Source organism: Tamandua tetradactyla, chromosome 8, assembly GCF_023851605.1.
Source record: "Tamandua tetradactyla isolate mTamTet1 chromosome 8, mTamTet1.pri, whole genome shotgun sequence".
Classification (NCBI taxonomy): Eukaryota; Metazoa; Chordata; class Mammalia; order Pilosa; family Myrmecophagidae; genus Tamandua; species Tamandua tetradactyla.
The window spans coordinates 88,745,435-88,762,569 of record NC_135334.1 but is presented as its reverse complement, the minus strand read 5'-3'; the positions used below and the strand labels follow the sequence as shown (position 1 = coordinate 88,762,569).

The 17,135-nt window shown below is 37.5% G+C and overlaps 1 protein-coding gene and 1 pseudogene across 12 annotated transcripts in view; both read left to right on the top strand.

Annotated features, from left to right (window-relative positions):
* BTBD10 (BTB domain containing 10) overlaps window positions 1–17,135 on the top strand; it is a 169,361-nt gene that overhangs the window by 29,992 nt on the left and 122,234 nt on the right. For 2 of the 12 annotated variants that reach the window (XM_077114052.1, XM_077114043.1), the window contains exon 1: window positions 5,904–5,996. The exons of 7 other annotated variants lie outside the window; for them this stretch is intronic. The gene's annotated coding sequence lies outside the window, so the exon portion shown is untranslated. Of the gene's footprint in view, window positions 1–5,269; window positions 5,679–5,903; window positions 5,997–6,067; window positions 6,313–17,135 lie in introns of those variants that run through there. 3 more of the 12 variants (XM_077114051.1, XM_077114045.1, XM_077114044.1) reach the window with 3 other exon arrangements.
* Window positions 6,319–17,041, top strand: LOC143644706 (eIF5-mimic protein 2-like; annotated as a pseudogene).

The following is a 17,135-nucleotide window of genomic DNA, read 5'->3' as shown; positions in this document are numbered from 1 at the left end:
TGCATATGGATATCCAGTTTTCCAGGCATTATTTGTTGAAGAGACAATTTTTTTCCCAATTGAGTGGACTGGGCACCTGTATCAAAAATCAGTTGGTCATACCAACTTCACTTCAACACCATACAAATACACTGTTCCTGTACCCTTCTGTCCTCTCATCTTTTTTGTTCTTGTTACAAATTAATATGTTGTACATAGTGTGTCTAACACCGTGGATTACTTTTTATGCATTTGCATTTTAGCACCTATAAGAAGTAAGAAGTGGAATTATGTACCAAAACACACAAACAACTGTAGTGGCATTTATAAATACTTGTATGGTTGGGCTTTGTTTCTTTATGCCACTTTGATCCATTGTCTGGTGTCTTTTCCTTTCAGTCTGAAGATCTTCCTTTTGTACCACCTGTACGGCAGGTCTTATGGAATGAACTCCCTCAGCTTTTGTTTATCTGGAATGTCTTATCCTCTCCCTCAGTTTTTTTTTTTTTGTTGTTGTTATCTTATAAATCTTTTTTTTCCTTTTTTATATATTAATAAAAAATAAAGAAACAAAATGAAACAACATACATAATCAGTAATTCACAATATCATCACTTAGTTGCATATTCATCATTTCTTAGAATATTTGCATTAATTCAGAAAAAGAAATAAAAAGACAATAGAAAAAGAAAGAAAACGAACACAGGAAAGGAAAAAAAAAAGATTATACCTACCATACCCCTTACCCCTAGCTTTCATTGATCACTCGCATTTAAACTAAATTTATTTTAGCATTTGTTCCCCCTATTATTTATTTTTATTCCATATGTTCTACTCCTTTGTTGACAAGGTCAACAAAGGAGCATCAGACACAAGGTTTTCATAATCTCACAGTTACATTGTGACAGCTGTATCATTATTCAGTCATCCTCAAGCAACATGGCTACTGGAACACAGCTCTACATTTTAAGGCAGTTCCTTTTAGCCTCTCCATTACATCTTGAATAACAAGATGAAATCTGCTTGATGCATAAGAATAACCTCCAGGATAATCTCTCGACTCTGTTTGGAATCTCTCAGCCATTGACACTTTGTCTCATTTCCCTCTTCCCCCTTTTGGTCGAGAAGGTTTTCTCAATCCCTTGATGCTAAGTCTCAGCTTATTCTAGGGTTTTTCTCAATCCCTTGATGCTGAGTCTCCATTCATTCCAAGATCTCTGTCCCACGTTGCCAGGAAGGTCCACACCCCTGGGAGTCATGACCCATGTAGAGAGGGGTAGGGTGGTGAGACTGCTCATTGTGTTGACTGGAGAGAGGGGCCACATCTGAGCAACAAAAGAGGCTCTCTTGGGGGTGACTCTTAGGCCTAAATTTTAAGTAGACTTGACCTATCCTTTGTGGGGTTAAGTTTCATATGAACAAACCCCAAGACTGGGGGCTCTGCCTATAGCTTTGGTTGTCCACACTGCTTGTGAGAATATCAAGCAGTTCTCACCACTCCCCAAAGGGGACTTTGCAGATACTTTTCCACTCACTGATCGAATCACTCTGGGATTTATCCGGGCATCACTCTGAACAAACCAGCAAAATCTCATATTCTGCCTGAATTCCAAGTACTTACAGTGTTCAATCAAACTGTCTACATAAGTTATATTAGGAAATGCAGTAATCAAAATATAAATTTTGTAACAAATATTTTTTGCTTTAGTCTCACACATAAGGTGACGTTTTAAAATATTAATTACCATCTATTTTCAGTACACTGCAATAAGTTTTTTTATATATATATTTTTTTATTGACAAATCTTCACACACATAGTCTACTCATGGTATACAGTGATTCACAATATCATCACATAGTTTCTTATTCATCACCATGATTATTTTTAGAATGTTTGCATCACTCCAGAAAAAGAAAAAATTTATGCATTCCATATCCCTTGCTCCTGACTTTCATTGACCACTAGTATTTCAATCTACCCAGTTAATTTTACTCCTTATCCCACCTATTAATTTTTTTTTTATCTGTGTGTTTTTATTCATCTGACCATACCCTGTATAACAGGAGCATCAAATGCAAGGTTTTCACCATCACACAGTCACATTGCAAAAGATTTTTTTTGTTACACAATTGTCTTCAAGAGTCAAGCTCCTGGAACACAGCTCAAGGGTTTCAGGAACTTCTTGTAGCCACTACAATACACTATAAATTAAAAAGGGATATTTTTATAATTAGTAAGCATAACCTCCAGGATAACTTCTCGACTCTGAAATCTCTTTATTCAGAGATTAATTAGATTAACTGAAATAATAAAATTAACGAAGTTCAGAGATTAACTGAAACTTTATTTTGTCTCATTTATCTCTTCCTCTTTTTGGTCAAGAAGTCCTTCTCAATCCTGGATTCTGGGGATCTGCACCTCTGGGAGTCATGTTCCACATAGTAGGGAGGGCAGTGAGTTCACTTGCCGAGTTGGCTTAGAGAGAGAGGCCACATCTGAGCAACAAAAGAGTTCTCTGGGGCTTGACTCTTAGGCATAATTGTAAGTAGGCTTAGCCTTTTCTTTGCAGGAATAAGTTTCATAGGGGCAAACCCCACCATCGAAGGCTTGACCTGTTGATTTGGTTGTCCCCACTGCTTGCGAGAATATCAGAATTTGTCCAAATGTAGAAGTTGGGTATTTCCTCCTTTCTCTCCAGTTCTGCAAGGATGCTTTGCAAATGCTTCTTTATTCACTGTCCAAATTACTCTGGGATATATAATTTCCCTCAGTTTTGAAATAAAGTCTCACTGGATATAAAACTCTTGGTTGGCAGTTGCTTTCTCTCAGCACTTGAAGGATTTCATCCTACTGCCGTCTTACCTCCTTGGTTTCTGATGAGAAAGCAGAAGTTAATCTAATTGGGACTGGACTCACTTGTACAGAACTATGCTTTTTCTGTTGCAGTTTTCACAATGCCCTCCTTTCCTTAGTATCCAACAGTTTGACCAGTTTTTTTAGTGCATATTTCTCTCCAAATTATCTTGTTTGGTATTTGTTGGGCATCTTACAGGTGTGTATTCATGTGTTTAGCTACATTTGTCACTTCTCTCATTATTTCTTTGGTTATTCCTTCTGTCTTTTTCTCTCTTTCTTCCTCTGGGACTCCCATAATGCATATATTTGATATGCTTTATGGTGTCCCACAGGTCTCTTTGGCTGCTTTTGCTTTTTATAATTCTTTTTCCTTTCTGCCCCTCAGCCTGTCTTTATCTGAAATGTCCATATTCTGGTCTTCTTCTGTGATGTTTTCTTGAGTTTTATTTTCTTCCTTTGCGTAGGCCATCACTCATTCATACCTCTTTCTTTGTTTGTCTTGTAATCTTTTTTGCACACTTCACATTTTAGTATTTTGAAGTGTTAGCTCTGGGAGTTAGCCCCTAAGATATCTGTTTCTTAAGTTTGTAATTAGCTAGTGACGTGATGATTTCCTTGAGTGCCAGGAGCTAAGAGAACCAAACAAATCTAAGTAAAACCATCTCTGACAGTCTTGGCAAATTGGCTCTTTTTTTTGTTGATTGAGGCTCTCTTTCAGATGTCAGCCCTCTAATCAAGCAAGTCAGCTCAAGTTGAATGCAAAGCACAGAGTCCTCCTTGTCTTTTTTTTTTTTTTTTAGACCTGTGTCTTGTCCTGGGCTTGTGTTTGTAGTAGCCTTGGAAGTTCCTGTTTTTCATGTGTTTGAGTGTTCCATCTGCTTCCCAGGAAAAGTACCTATTCCTACTCTAGGTGTTCCAATGCAGGGCTTAAAGCAGTTGTACTTTTGCTCCTTGCTGCCTGACTCAATTGTTTCTTACTCTCCTTTAGCTGTCTAAAGTGTCTTTTGCATGGAGGGCAAATTCTAGGAGGTGGGGCACATTGGAAAGTATTCCCCTGGGTCACTCGGTTGCAGATTCCCCTGGGTAGTGGTTGAGTGAATGACCAACTGTGAGTTTTTTCCACAGCTCATTAACACTGTGCTTTCTTTTCTCGACTCTGCCCAGCAAATGAAGCCCTTCAACTGTCTTTCAGTTTTGAGGAAATATACAGTCTTTAAGTCCCCTGAGCTGCTTTTGTCTGGGGCTGTTTAGAACAATGACTACCCTCAGATCTGGCCCACCAGCTATCTAAAGTAATCAAAGCAGTTGTCAGCAATTGGGCCATACATCCGCTGATGTTGGGGAACTAAGTCTTTATGTCTCACTCTAGGAATAATTCACTGCACTGGGGGCCAGGTTTGAGTACTTCACTATTGCCAACATAGTGTCTGAGTGATGGGCGGTAGTTACCACTTCACAGACAGTGCAGTTCACCTGTATTTACCATGACAAACCGGCTTCTTCCTATTGCTCTTCCCAAGATGCTGTACTGTTTTCTGCTGTATTCGGGGTTTCAAAATAGTTGATTCAGACAGTTCCTGCTAATTAGATAGTTGTTCTGGTACAGGGACTAATTCCTGGAGGTTCCCATTCTGTCATAGCACCTCAAATCACTTTCAATAAACATTTAATTTGGTTCCAGATTTTTGTCAGTGTCCAAAAATACTGTATACTGTGTCAATGCTGTATACCAAAAAAGGAGAGAGATTTGCATTTGTGTTTATATGTATATTAGTATAGTACTATATGTAATTTGAGTGAGGTCTGAACAGAATCGTAATGTTTTAGTGTAGTGCATAGGTAGAATGTGTTGAGTAATGTAGTAGACTCTAAGATGACTTTCTAAGATGTTTCCCATGATCTTCATCTCCTGGTGTTCATTCCTTTGTGTAATCCCCTTTCCTTAAGTTTATGCGGGACCTATGATTTCCTTCTCACCAAAATAATTCGGCATAGGTGGTGAGATGTCACTCCCATGATTACTTTACACATTATGTAAGACTCCATCTTATTAGCACATTTGTTCTGTCATTGGCTTTGAATTCACAAGGAAGTGATTTCTCTTAACAACCTGAGTGAGTTTGTAAGTGAGACTTTTCCCATTTTTGCCCCCAGATGAGAACCTTGATTGTAGCCTTGTAGAGGACCCTGATAAACTGTTCTGGTTTCCTGACCAGGAGAAACTGTGAGATAATAAATGTGTTAAGGACTTCTGGGAAGGTGGCGATGCTGAGTGGATTAAATTCAGCCCTGCTCCATGGAACAAGATAGGGAATGGAAACTGTGGTTCTGGGGTGTGTGTAAACAGAAGAGGGTCTCTAGGGAGTTTTGGGGCGGAGCAAGGTGGGGAAATTGGGATGGGGAGAGAGGGGTGGTTGTACTGTGATCTCCCCTGGGGGTGGGCTGCAGTATGAGGGGAGGTGTGGATTGAAGGGAACTTACTGTTCCTCCTCTCCAATCTGCCCCAGCTGCTGGCTGGGGAAACCTTCTTGTCCACACTGCCCTAGGAGACCTGGAGGTGGACTTGACCATCTTCTGCATGGGTCCAGGCCTCCACGATGGCGGGGCACTTGCCCAGCTGGGTGCCATTAATAGCCATCCCACGAGTTAAATGTCTGGTGGAACTGAGCACCAGGCACAGGTTGGCTCCCCAGTGCTGCGGGCAGGGACTGGCTGCCTGGCCAAGACAGGCCAGGAGCAGCCCCCGCACCTGGCAAGAAAGTGTTTGGAGCCACTGCAGTCCAGGAGAAATGAGCCTAAGGGAGGAGGTGCTGTAGGTGCACCACCTGCTGGTGAGAAGGGGTAAGTGCAGGCAGGCTAACTCCCTGTCTACCTAGATTTTAATTGTTTTCCTAATATTCTTTTTTCTTTCTTTTTCTAAGTACATTTTTAATGTATTTTTTTATTAGTAGTAGTTTTATTTTTTATTTTTATTTTTACATTTTAAATTGAATGTTTACTTTTTATTTCTTATTATATATATATATATACTATTCTACTTTATTTATTTATATTATTATTACTTTTTTTTCTTAAATTTTCTCTCCCTTTGATGAGCACCAGTCTGAGTTCCATTCCCAATGTATCTTGGGGTGTCTCCTTCTGACGAGTACTGTTGAGGTATGTTTTGTTGTTATTTTTTTCATATTTTTATTATATTCTTATTTTGCTGTTTTTTTTTCCTTCTTTAGTGGGTACGTGGCCTGGGCATTGAGTTCAAGTGTCCCATATAGTGGGGCAGCCGTTCTACCACTGAAGTGCCTGTGCACCCTGGCCTAGCTTTTTATAGTCCTTCAAGTTGAATCGTATCCCCTACATGAGATCCGGTCCTTGATTTGGTGGAGAATAACTGACAAACCAAGTCTAAAAGGAAACTTTCCATACAAAGCCGAGTAAATACAAAACTTTGGAAGAGTGAAGGAAACCAGCTTGCCAGGTAACTTTATTAAGATAATCAAATGCCTTGAACACAACAGAAAATCACAGAGAATGTGAAGATCCAAGTAAAAATGGCCGAGCCAAACAACCAAATCAAAATTCCAGAGGGGATGCTGAATATGGAACAACTACTCAAGAATATCTATAAAGAAATAAAGGATATCAGGAAGACACTAGAAGAGCATAGAGAAGACTTTGGGAGGTTAAATAGAAAAATGGCAAATCTCACAGAAATGAAAGACACAGTAGACCAAATTAGAAATATCCTAGGTACATATGGTAGCAGATTTGAAGAAACAGCAGGAAGAATAAGTGAATCAGAAGACAGAACAATGGAACTAGAGAACACAAAAGAACAAATGGCATGAAAAATGGAAGAAATGGAACTGCCTCTTAGGGAAATGATAGGCAGCAAAGAGGTATACAAGTGTAAGAATTACTGGTGTCCCAGAAGAAGAAGAGAAGAGAAAAGGGCTGGGATTGTTAGTTAAAGATATAATTGGGAAAAACTTCCCAACCCTTATAAAAGATATCAGTATACAAATCAAAGAGGCCCAGCTAACTCCAAATAGAATAAATCTGAATAGGCCTACTCCAAGACACATGCTAATCAAATTGTCAATTGTGGAAAAGAAACAAAGTCCAGCACGAGAAAAGTAACCTACTACATAAAAGAGAAAACACATGTGACTAACTTTGAACTACTTAACAGGCACCATGGAAGAAAGAAGACAGTGGTATGTTATCTTTAAGATCCTGAACAAGAAAGGCTTTCAGCCAGGAATTCGATATTTATCCAGTCAAATTATCCTTCAAAATTGAGGGAGAGATTAAAACCTTCAGAGATAACCAAGATTGAGAGAACTAGTCAACAAGAGACCTGCCCTACAAGAAATGCTAAAGAGAGTCCTATCAACTGAATGAAAAAGACAGGAGAGTAGGCTTGGAGGAGGGCACAGAATTGAAGAAGATCAGTAATGATAATTTAAAGGATAAAAAGTGAAGGAGAATATATAGATCTGACAAATAAAAATTAAAGGATAAGATAGTAGATTCAAGATCTGCTTTTACAGTAATTACTTTGTATTTTAATGGACTAAACACCAATTAAAAGATGCAGATTGGCAAAACAGATTAAAAACTATAGTCCATCTATATGCTGTTTACACGAAACACATCTTAGACCCAACAGACACAATTAGATTGACAGTGAAAGGATGGAAAAAGATCTATGCAAGCTGTAACCAAAAGAAAGTAGGAGTTGCTATACTAATATCAACTAAAATAGACCTTAAATGTTCCAATTTGAATCTATATGTACCATAGAAAAGCCATGTTTTAACCTTGACCCAATCTTGTAGGGGCAGCTCTTTTAAACCTGATTCAATACTGTATGTCAATAACTTTTGATTAGATTATCTCCACAGAGACATGCCCAATTGTGGGTGTGACCTTTTGATTAGATGGCGATGTGTCTCCGCCAATAACTTGATTAGTTTATTGGAGTCCTTTAAAAGGAAACATATTGGAGAGAGTCAGAAAAGTCAAATTTTAGAGTCAACAGATGAAGACCTTGCGCAGATGCCAACACTTGGGGAACAGAGATAAGGATGTTTGGAGATGCTTGGAACCCAGCAGACGTCACCATGAGATGTTAAGCAAGCCAGAACCTGCAAAGAACCAAGGGAAGCCAAAAGATCAAGTCCAACCCTGGAGAAGCAAAGTGAGGAACCCCTGTATGAACAGAGGCTGAAAGCAATGGAGCCATGAGCATGAGACCAGCAGATGCCAGCACGTGACTTCCCAGCTGACAAAGGTGTCTGTACCCATTGACCTTCCTTGAATTAAGATATCTTTCCTTGGATGCCTTAGTTTGTACATATGTAAACTTGTAACTTATTAAATTCCCTTTGTAAAACCATTCCATTTCTGGTATATTGCAATCTGCAGCTTACAAACTAAAACAGATATCATGAGAGACAAAGAAGGACACTACATAATAAAAGGGGAAGTTCACTAAGAGGAAATAAATATGTTATTAGATTTGTGTTCATTTATATGTAACAAAGAGACTGTCATGTCCAAAAGAGATAAATGTTTTTAAAACTTAAGCTCCTTGGATACAACAAGAATATTCTGATAAAAAATAATTGAAGGTAGAGAAGACTCCGCTGCAGTTGCTGCCACATCAGAGATTTCTGGCTCATCCCTCTTCACCTTAAATTCAAGTATCTTTTATGAGTAATCAGATGCAGCAAAAGCCGATACTGTCAGACCAGCATTTCAAAGCCCATACTGTCAGGCCAGCATTTCAAAACTGGGAAAAGAGATGAAAAAGAGAAGTTTGACCCTACTCAGTTTCAGGACTGTATTACTTAAGGCTTAACTGAAACTGGTACTGATTTGGAAACAGTAGCAGTTTCCTAATGCTTCTGGAGCAAAACTTGACTATCACTGATATTCAGAAACACTCTTTGACATTTTGGTGGTCGCTGAAATGCTGGCCCTAGGTGGTACACTGGCAGGTGACATAATGCACACAGATGTCTGTGTGTTTGCAGCACAAGTAGATCTAGAGATCCTGAAGCATTTGCTCAGGTTTTTTTTTTTTTTTTTTTTTTTTTTCACATGGGCAGGCACCGGGAATCGAACAGCATATAGATGGACTATAGTTTTTAATCTGTTTTGCCAATCTGCATCTTTTAATTGGTGTTTAGTCCATTAAAATACAAAGTAATTACTGTAAAAGCAGATCTTGAATCTACTATCTTATCCTTTAATTTTTATTCGATTTTTTCATGCCATACTTGGGCATGGCAGGCAAGCACTCTTACCTGCTGAGCCACCGTGGCCCGCCCTTGCTCAGGTTTTTAACAAGTTAATCAGGTGCTACAGATACCTGGAGAAAGATTTGGAAGCTAAAGTTAAAAAGCTGCTGTTGTTTTTAAAGGGTTTTTCAAAGTTGAAAAAGAGCAAGCAGGCTGTGTTGACTGATGTTCTTCTGGCTAATGGGATACATAATGTATCCATTCTTAATCAGCTTTATCAGGACAATTTGGCTACCCAATTACAAAATGAGCTAAAGATATGAAGAGTCATTTTTCTGAAGAGCAAATACAGATGACTCAAAAATGCATGAAGAGATGCTCATTTTCATTGGCTATAAGGGAAATGCAGATCAAGACTACAATGAGATACCACCTCACACCTATAAGAATGGCTGCTATTAAACCAGAAACTATAAATATTGGAGAGAATGTGAAGAAACTGGGACACTTATGCACTGCTGGTGGGAATGTATAATGGTGCAGCCACTATGGAAGACTGTTGGGCAGTTCCTTAGGAAGCTAAATACCGTGTTACCCAGTGACCCAGCAATGACACTACTTGGTATATATCCAGAAGAGCTGAAAGCAATGACACAAACAGACATTTGCACACCAATGTTTATAGCATATTGATGTTTCATCGCCAAAAGTTGGGAACAAACCAAATGCCCATTAGCAGATGAGTGGATCAACAAAATGTGGTATATACATATGATGGAATGCTGTTCCCTCCATCTGGAACTCTTCCCTTCACTCTCGGACTGGCCAGCTCCTCAGCACTCACCACCCCCACCCAGGCCCATCTGGGCCTCGTCTCGCCTATGGCCTTATTATGCAGCATAAGACAAAATGATGTCTTGAAGCACATAACAAGATAGATGAGCCTTGAAGATGTTATGCTGAGCGAAATTAGCCATACACAAAAGGATAGATACTGTATGATTTCACTTTTAGGACCAGCATAAAGGTGTAATAGAGGCTTATAATACAAAATATAGGGGACTTAGCGGTACATAGAAACTAGAGATGGTTGAACCATTGCTAACGAGGTTGAATTCCAATGTAAGGGAATAGATAGGAGTGAAAGTGATTCTCTAGTGGGTCTAGAAGTAATATTACCATGTTGAAGATGAACAAGATTGAAAGAGGTGGTATAGACCTACGTGTCCCACTGATTCACACTAGAAATATGAATTAGTTCTCCTAAGAATTACTTCAAAGATGTGATTCTTGTGTATAAAGAGTGTTTAAGTCCAGGGTACAAGGAGAAAACTGCTATTGCATGCTATGAGCTGTCTTCAAAAGGAAACCGCCAGCACTACCACAGCAACAGTCTCCCTGGTAAATAATATAGGGAGGAACAAGAGTTAAAAGAGGTTTAGATTTCCTGTTTGCGCAAGGGTGTGTTTATTGGCTTTCTTTCTCTTGGGAACAATGAAATTATCTAAAATTGAGAATGTTGATGGACTGTGGACTTTGGGCCTTCTACAATGATACATAATGAGTACAGGTAGCTGAAGAGAGGCACTGATGGAGAAGTAGATTGGTGAATAATGGTGTATACTTATGAACGAAGTTGTACTGCTACAAAAAGGAATGAAGTCGTGAGGCATGCATCACTGAATGAACATGTGGGACATTTGGTGAAACAAAATAAGCCAGAAACAAAAGCACAGCAATGGTATGGTCACATTTAAAAAATGCTTATAAGAAAACAGGGGCCTAGATTGTAAGCTTTTAGAGCAGACACATTAAGTCCAGGGTGGTGATTATTATTTCTGGATTTTAAAAGGCTGTTTTATATATATATATATAACCTGATATTTAGAGATAAGAATGAAGCTGAACAGGTTGGGGTTAAAGTAATTCAGAACATAGGGGTAAGGAAGACAGTGTCTGTATTTTAGAACCACACATACTCTTTGAGAACAATGAAAGAAAGGTTTATTTGATCTGGAACTGGAATTTTCTGTAGTGCATAATCTAATTCAGCCTATCTGTATAACTCATTTGAACAATTGAAACATAGGGAGCACAGAATAAGAAAGAGGTCCTTTAATCCTGTATAGATTATTGTAATGCTTGGAAACATCCTGGAGTGTATTAAGCAGATAATTAAAAAGTAATGACAGGCAGACCACGGTGGCTTAGCAGGCAGAGTTCTTACCTGCCATGCCAGAGACCTGGGTTCAATTCCCAGTGCCTGCCCACGCAAAAAAAAAAAAAGTATTGGCAAAGTCTCCTGAGGGAGGGAAGAAAGAATATGGAACTATTAAACCTTACCTTCAGGGAATCCCCTGATACCATGTCAAACTTTAGGAATACCCAAATCAATAGACCATGCCCTCAATCATGAGGCTTACTCTTGCGAAGCTTATGTAGGTAGTGGAGAAGCTTAGACTACCTATAGGCATGCCTTAGAGTTACTTCTGGAGAACCTCTGTTGTTCCTCAGATATGGCCTCAGTCTCTCTAAGCCCACTCTACGTGGAACAAATGAGTGAAATCATTGCCCTCCCCTCTACGTGGAACATGACATCCAGTGGTGAAAGTCTCCTTGGCAATGGTGGGAGATGACTCCCAGGGATGAATCCAGACCTGGCACCGTAGGATAAACAATTCCATCCTGACCAAAAGGGGGGAAAGAAGTGTAAATAATAAAGTATCAGTGACAGAGAGAGTTCAAATAGAGTCGAGAGTCTACTCTGGAGGTTGCTCTTATGCAAGCTTCAGGTAGATCTTTTTACCTATCATAACCTGCTAACCCCCAACAAGGTCCATTCCAGCCAATCTTGAAGAACACCTAGAAATGTAAGATTCTACAATATATAAGATTCCAGGCACTAGAGTAACTTTCCAGAAACCTGCAACCTCCAGATGGGTACCTGGTCCAGATAAGTCTTGAAACCCAGCCCAGCCTCTCCAGAGCATCAGATAATTCCATCTCCCTACCCCATATTAGTGACAGACCCTACCTATAACAAAAGTTTAGAATTACCATAGCCTAGACAACCTTAAAGAGAGGTATGGAAAGATCAAAGTTGATGGTGGAGTTATACATAGACGATAGAATTTAGTAAATGAATATGAATGCTGAACCATTGAATTGATATCTCGTATAGTCTCCAGTATTTTAGAGGAGCTAGAAGTAAAAACCTAAAATTGTGAAATTGTAACTGATGTCAAAGTCTGAAATATGTTCTACAACTAATTGTGGTGCTGTGCTTAGAAATTTATAGCTTTTCTATATATATGTTATTTTTCACAAAAAAAGAAGGGTGAAAAGTCGTTTGTGATGATAAAAACATTTAAGCCCTCTAGTCTCCTATATTCTGAAGCAGTTGGAAGGAGAAATATGAGAGGATTGTATGGCAGCCCATGACAAACTCTGGGATCTGTCCTGTAACCACTTGTTGAAGAGTGCTTTGAAAACTATTGCTTGTTTATTTCTTCGCTTTGTATATATGTTATACATATAGTTAAAAAGTAAAAAAAAAAAAAAAAAAGAATTTGGTTAAAAAAAGGGGTTTTCAGCAGCTTTTGCTGTAGAGCCCTTTAAGTCATGGATAAGTGTAAAAGGTATCAGTGCAGTAGCTGCAAATCTTCAGAAAGTCAGAATGGATAACAGACTGATGGAACTTTTTCCTGCCTGTATGCAAAGCATCCAGCACTTCACAAAGTATTTTACTGAGGCAGGCTTGAAAGAGCCTTCAGAGTTTGTGTGGAATCAGCAAACCATAGGCGCTTGTAAAGTGTCCCAGAAAGGACATCAAGAACAGATGTGGTGATCCATTTAAGAGTGTCATTTTATATGTCAAGGAGGAGATGAAAAAAAAACATAACATCCCAGAACCAGTTGTCATTGGAATAGTCTGGTCAAATGTAATGAGCACTGTGGAATGGAACAAAATAGGAGCTTGTAGCAGAGCACTTGAAGTAGTATAGCCCAATACTTACTGCCTTTACTACTCAAGGTCAGTTTGGACTGACTCAGTTACTAAAGATTCAGGAGTATTGTTAGGACAGCTTTCATTACATGAAAGCCTTCCAGAAAATATTGGTGTTTTTTATAAAGCTGAAGAGCCCATTCTGAAGTGGCATAAAGATGCACATGTTGCAAAGGGGAAAATTGTCTTCCTTGGGCAAATGAAAGTTTTTAGAGTGGTTCAAAAATGCTGAAAAGTTTGAGTCTGATGCTGAAAAATGTGACCAACGTTTGAAACTACAATCTCAGTAGAACAAACAGGCATTGTAGATAAAATGTCATGTCTCATGTTTCCTACTTCTTATATCTTCCTACGCCCCTATATCAAGCATGATATAAGGGCTTTCATGGCAAATTTTATTTTATCTGATTGCTGAAAAAGTTTAGTTTATTTTCTAAATCAGTGTTTTAAGTAGGTACAGGAGCTATAGATTTGAATCTAATTGCATTTGCCTTTTCAGTTATCTTCTACTTACTGTATTTTCTACTATAATAATGTAATTTAAGGCCTTCCCCAGTGAGCGGTTTACTTCATTCCCTGGGTTTTTTTATATAAACAGTTTTCGTAACATGGTTTGGTTAAAAATAACTTGTTATAAAAATTGCATTTGCAAATTAAACTGTAAAAGTATCCAAAGTCTTAAAAAGCAGTGATTTGTGTGATAATTTTATATGAAATGAAGAAGTGGCATATTTTATGCCCAAAACCCTATTCATCAATGAAAATCTCATTATAATAATTGAATTAATTAATGTGAATCTTGTGTATTTGAATCATTGCTGCATGTTAACATATTTTCTTGCATTATTTATCACAGATGTCCTTAAGTGTAGTTTTTAGCTCTCTGTTTTTCACTCCTTAGTGAAGCCATGAAGAACAAACTTGAAAGTCAGGTTTTTGGGAAGTCACATATGGCAGAGATGATGGGAAGAGAAAGTTGATCTTTTTTCCATTAGAGAAACTTTTGCGTTTAGTTGATATAGTTCCATTCAAAAGAAATGGGTATTCTTTTCAGACCATTCTTAAATAAGACCTTTAATAAATGTCCTGTCATTCAAAGTATTTATGTTCATAATAGACTTAGTAGGATTGGTAGGAAAGGATTCAAAAAGGAGTGCAAGTAAAAAAAGATGGCTGGAGTACTAAACCCAGTAAAAACTATTCTTATTGGGATGAAGTATGACTTGCATTTCTTCCTGACTTAAGAGTATTTGTCTCAGTACTATTCTCACTTGGTCATACTGGACTGACTTCATTCTCTTACCATATTCTGTAATGACTTGAACATTGGGCTATTAACATTCCCTAATTGCCGTTTTTTAATTACTATGAGCCAAATATTATTTCTGTATGATTGCTCCATTAATTTTAGTGGCTGCCTTTAATTTTCAACTTACTTTTTTTGCTTCTATCCTTCTATCTTTGTAGTCATTAGAGTCAAAACCTGGCCACATTTTTGGTGGAAAGATTCATGTTAAAAGTGAACATTTTGAAGATTTTCTGATTGGTGAAAGAAAATAGCCTGGAATAATGTCACCAAGACTGAGTTGAAATAACCCCTTTTTATGATGCCATTCTTATGAGCCAGAAATTTAATCTTTAAAATTAAAAATTCATCTTGAGGGAATAGGTGTAATGTAATTTGAAATTAAGTAGCCATATGAAGATGAGCATTGTTATTATAGCTGTGAAAACATTGTAAATGGAGTGAATTTGTTAAATGAATAACTTTGATAAAGTTTTCATGCACAGGAAAAATGTTATTCACCAAATTTCCAGGTAGCGATCTGCTTTTACTTTGTAATTTGTAGTCCTTAAAACCACTTTTTTTTTTTTAAATAAAATCCATCCTTACCCTTAAAAAAAATTGAAGGAATTTTAACAGTTTAAAAACTAGAATGATTAGTGTGTTTAATAAAATACCTTTATGGGAACAGTGAAAAAATTCTGTTTTTATCTTAGTTATTGTATGAATCACACAGAGTTTTGATTTTGTTTTTAAATCTGTCACTATAAGTTGTGTCCCAGGTATATGGCTCTCTGATGACCCTGCAGAAAGATATTTTTGATGTTAAGTAGAACACTGGAGAGGCAGGTGAGACAATGGAGAAATTAGGAAATCTCAAAATGAGTGAGAATCCTATGCCTGATAAGTCATTATTTTCCTGTCCTCTGTGTTGTATTTGAAGGTTTGGGGAAGAAACCAGGGCCTGGGTGCCGTCCATGATTTTTTTTTTATCCAACCATCTAGCACGTTATAGGTGCTTAATAAATGGAGAATGGCTTTAATAAATGGAGAAAGGCTATCTGTGGATTCTCATTCTCTTTTCTGTCCTCATAAGATAAATAGAAAGTCATGAATGAACTAATGAAATATTACATAATATTTACACTATTTAGTCTACTAGAGAAAAGAGGATGGGATAGATAAACATTTATGAAAGTCAGCTATGTGTTTGACATTGTGTGATATATATGGTAAGCCTGTCTCATTTTTTCTTCATGATAGTGTGGTTGGTGGTTTTAGCAGCAAAATATAAAATTATGATAGTGAGAATTTGCATTTAAGAGAATTAGTATCTCAGAGGTTAAGAAGCTTATACAGGATCGTTCAGCTAGTTCTATCTGATTTCAGTGATCTCTTGTCTTATTCATTCACTATTATGGTAGAAGTAAAAAATTTCTTGCCAGTTTTCCCTCTTAAAAGTTTATCTGTGTGTGTAGCAGTTTTTGATCAAAATGTGGTTTAATTATGCTATGCTAATATATTTAGTCCTTTTGCAGACTTTTTCTGCTTTTCTTTTTACGTTTCTTTTTAAACCTTCATGTAATAAAATTCTCTTGCTGATATACAGTTCTATGAGTTTTGACAAATGGATGTAATTGTATAACCACTACCACCACAATCAAGATCTAGAATCAGTAGTTCTCTCACTCCCCAAAATTACCTTATGCTGCCCTGGTGTAGTTTTCCAGCCCTAATCCCTGGTAATCAACTGATCTGTTCTGTGTTCCTATAGTTTTGCCTTTCCCAGAATGGAATTAAATGGTATATAACTTTTGAGTCTAGCTTCTTTCACGTAAAAAAATTTTTTCTTATTGTGAAAAATAACTTACGTACAAAAAAAGCAGTACATTTCAAAGCACATCACAACATTTAGTTGTAGAACAGATTTCAGAGTTTGACATGGGTTACAATTCCACAATCTTAGATTTTTCCCTCTAGTTGCTCCATGACACTGGAGACTAAAAGAAAATATCAATGTAATGATTCAGCTGTCGTATTCATTTGTTAAATCCTATCTTCTCTGTTATAACTCTACCTTCTCTTTTGATCTTTCTTCCATTTTTTTAGGGTGTTTTGACTGTGCCCATTGCAAATTTTTCATGTTGGAAAGAGCTGTCTATAGTATGGGATAGGGGATGGAACTAGTTGATGTCTTGGAGAGGCTGGCCCTTCTGGGTTTCAGGACTTACCTGGCCTAGGAACCCATCTGGAGGTTATAGGTTTTTGGAAAGTAATCATAGTGCATAGAACCTTTGTAGAATCTCAGATAAAGTCCTAGGTGTTCTTTAGGGTTGGCAGGAATGGTTTTGGCTTCTTTTACTTTTAATGCTTCTGAGATTCAAGCATATTGTTACATATATCAATAGTGCCTCTGGTTACTTCTATGTTGTCTCTGTAGGTCTGTTCATTTTTTTCAGTCTTTCTCCATTCTTTGGGTTGGGTAATATCTATTGATCTATCTTCAAGTTCAGAGATTTTTTTTCTTTTGCCATCTCTGTCTGCTGGTGCACCTATCTAATAAATTTTTAAATTTTGGTTATTATATTTTTAGTTTTGGGATTGTCACTTTTCTGATAGTTTTCACCTTTATATTACTCATCAATACTGATTTCTTCTCTTATATATATTCAATATATTTTCCTTTAATTGTTTGAATGCATTTATAATAGTTGTTTTCAAGTCTTTGATTGTTAAATCCAACGTAATCATTTTCTATTGAT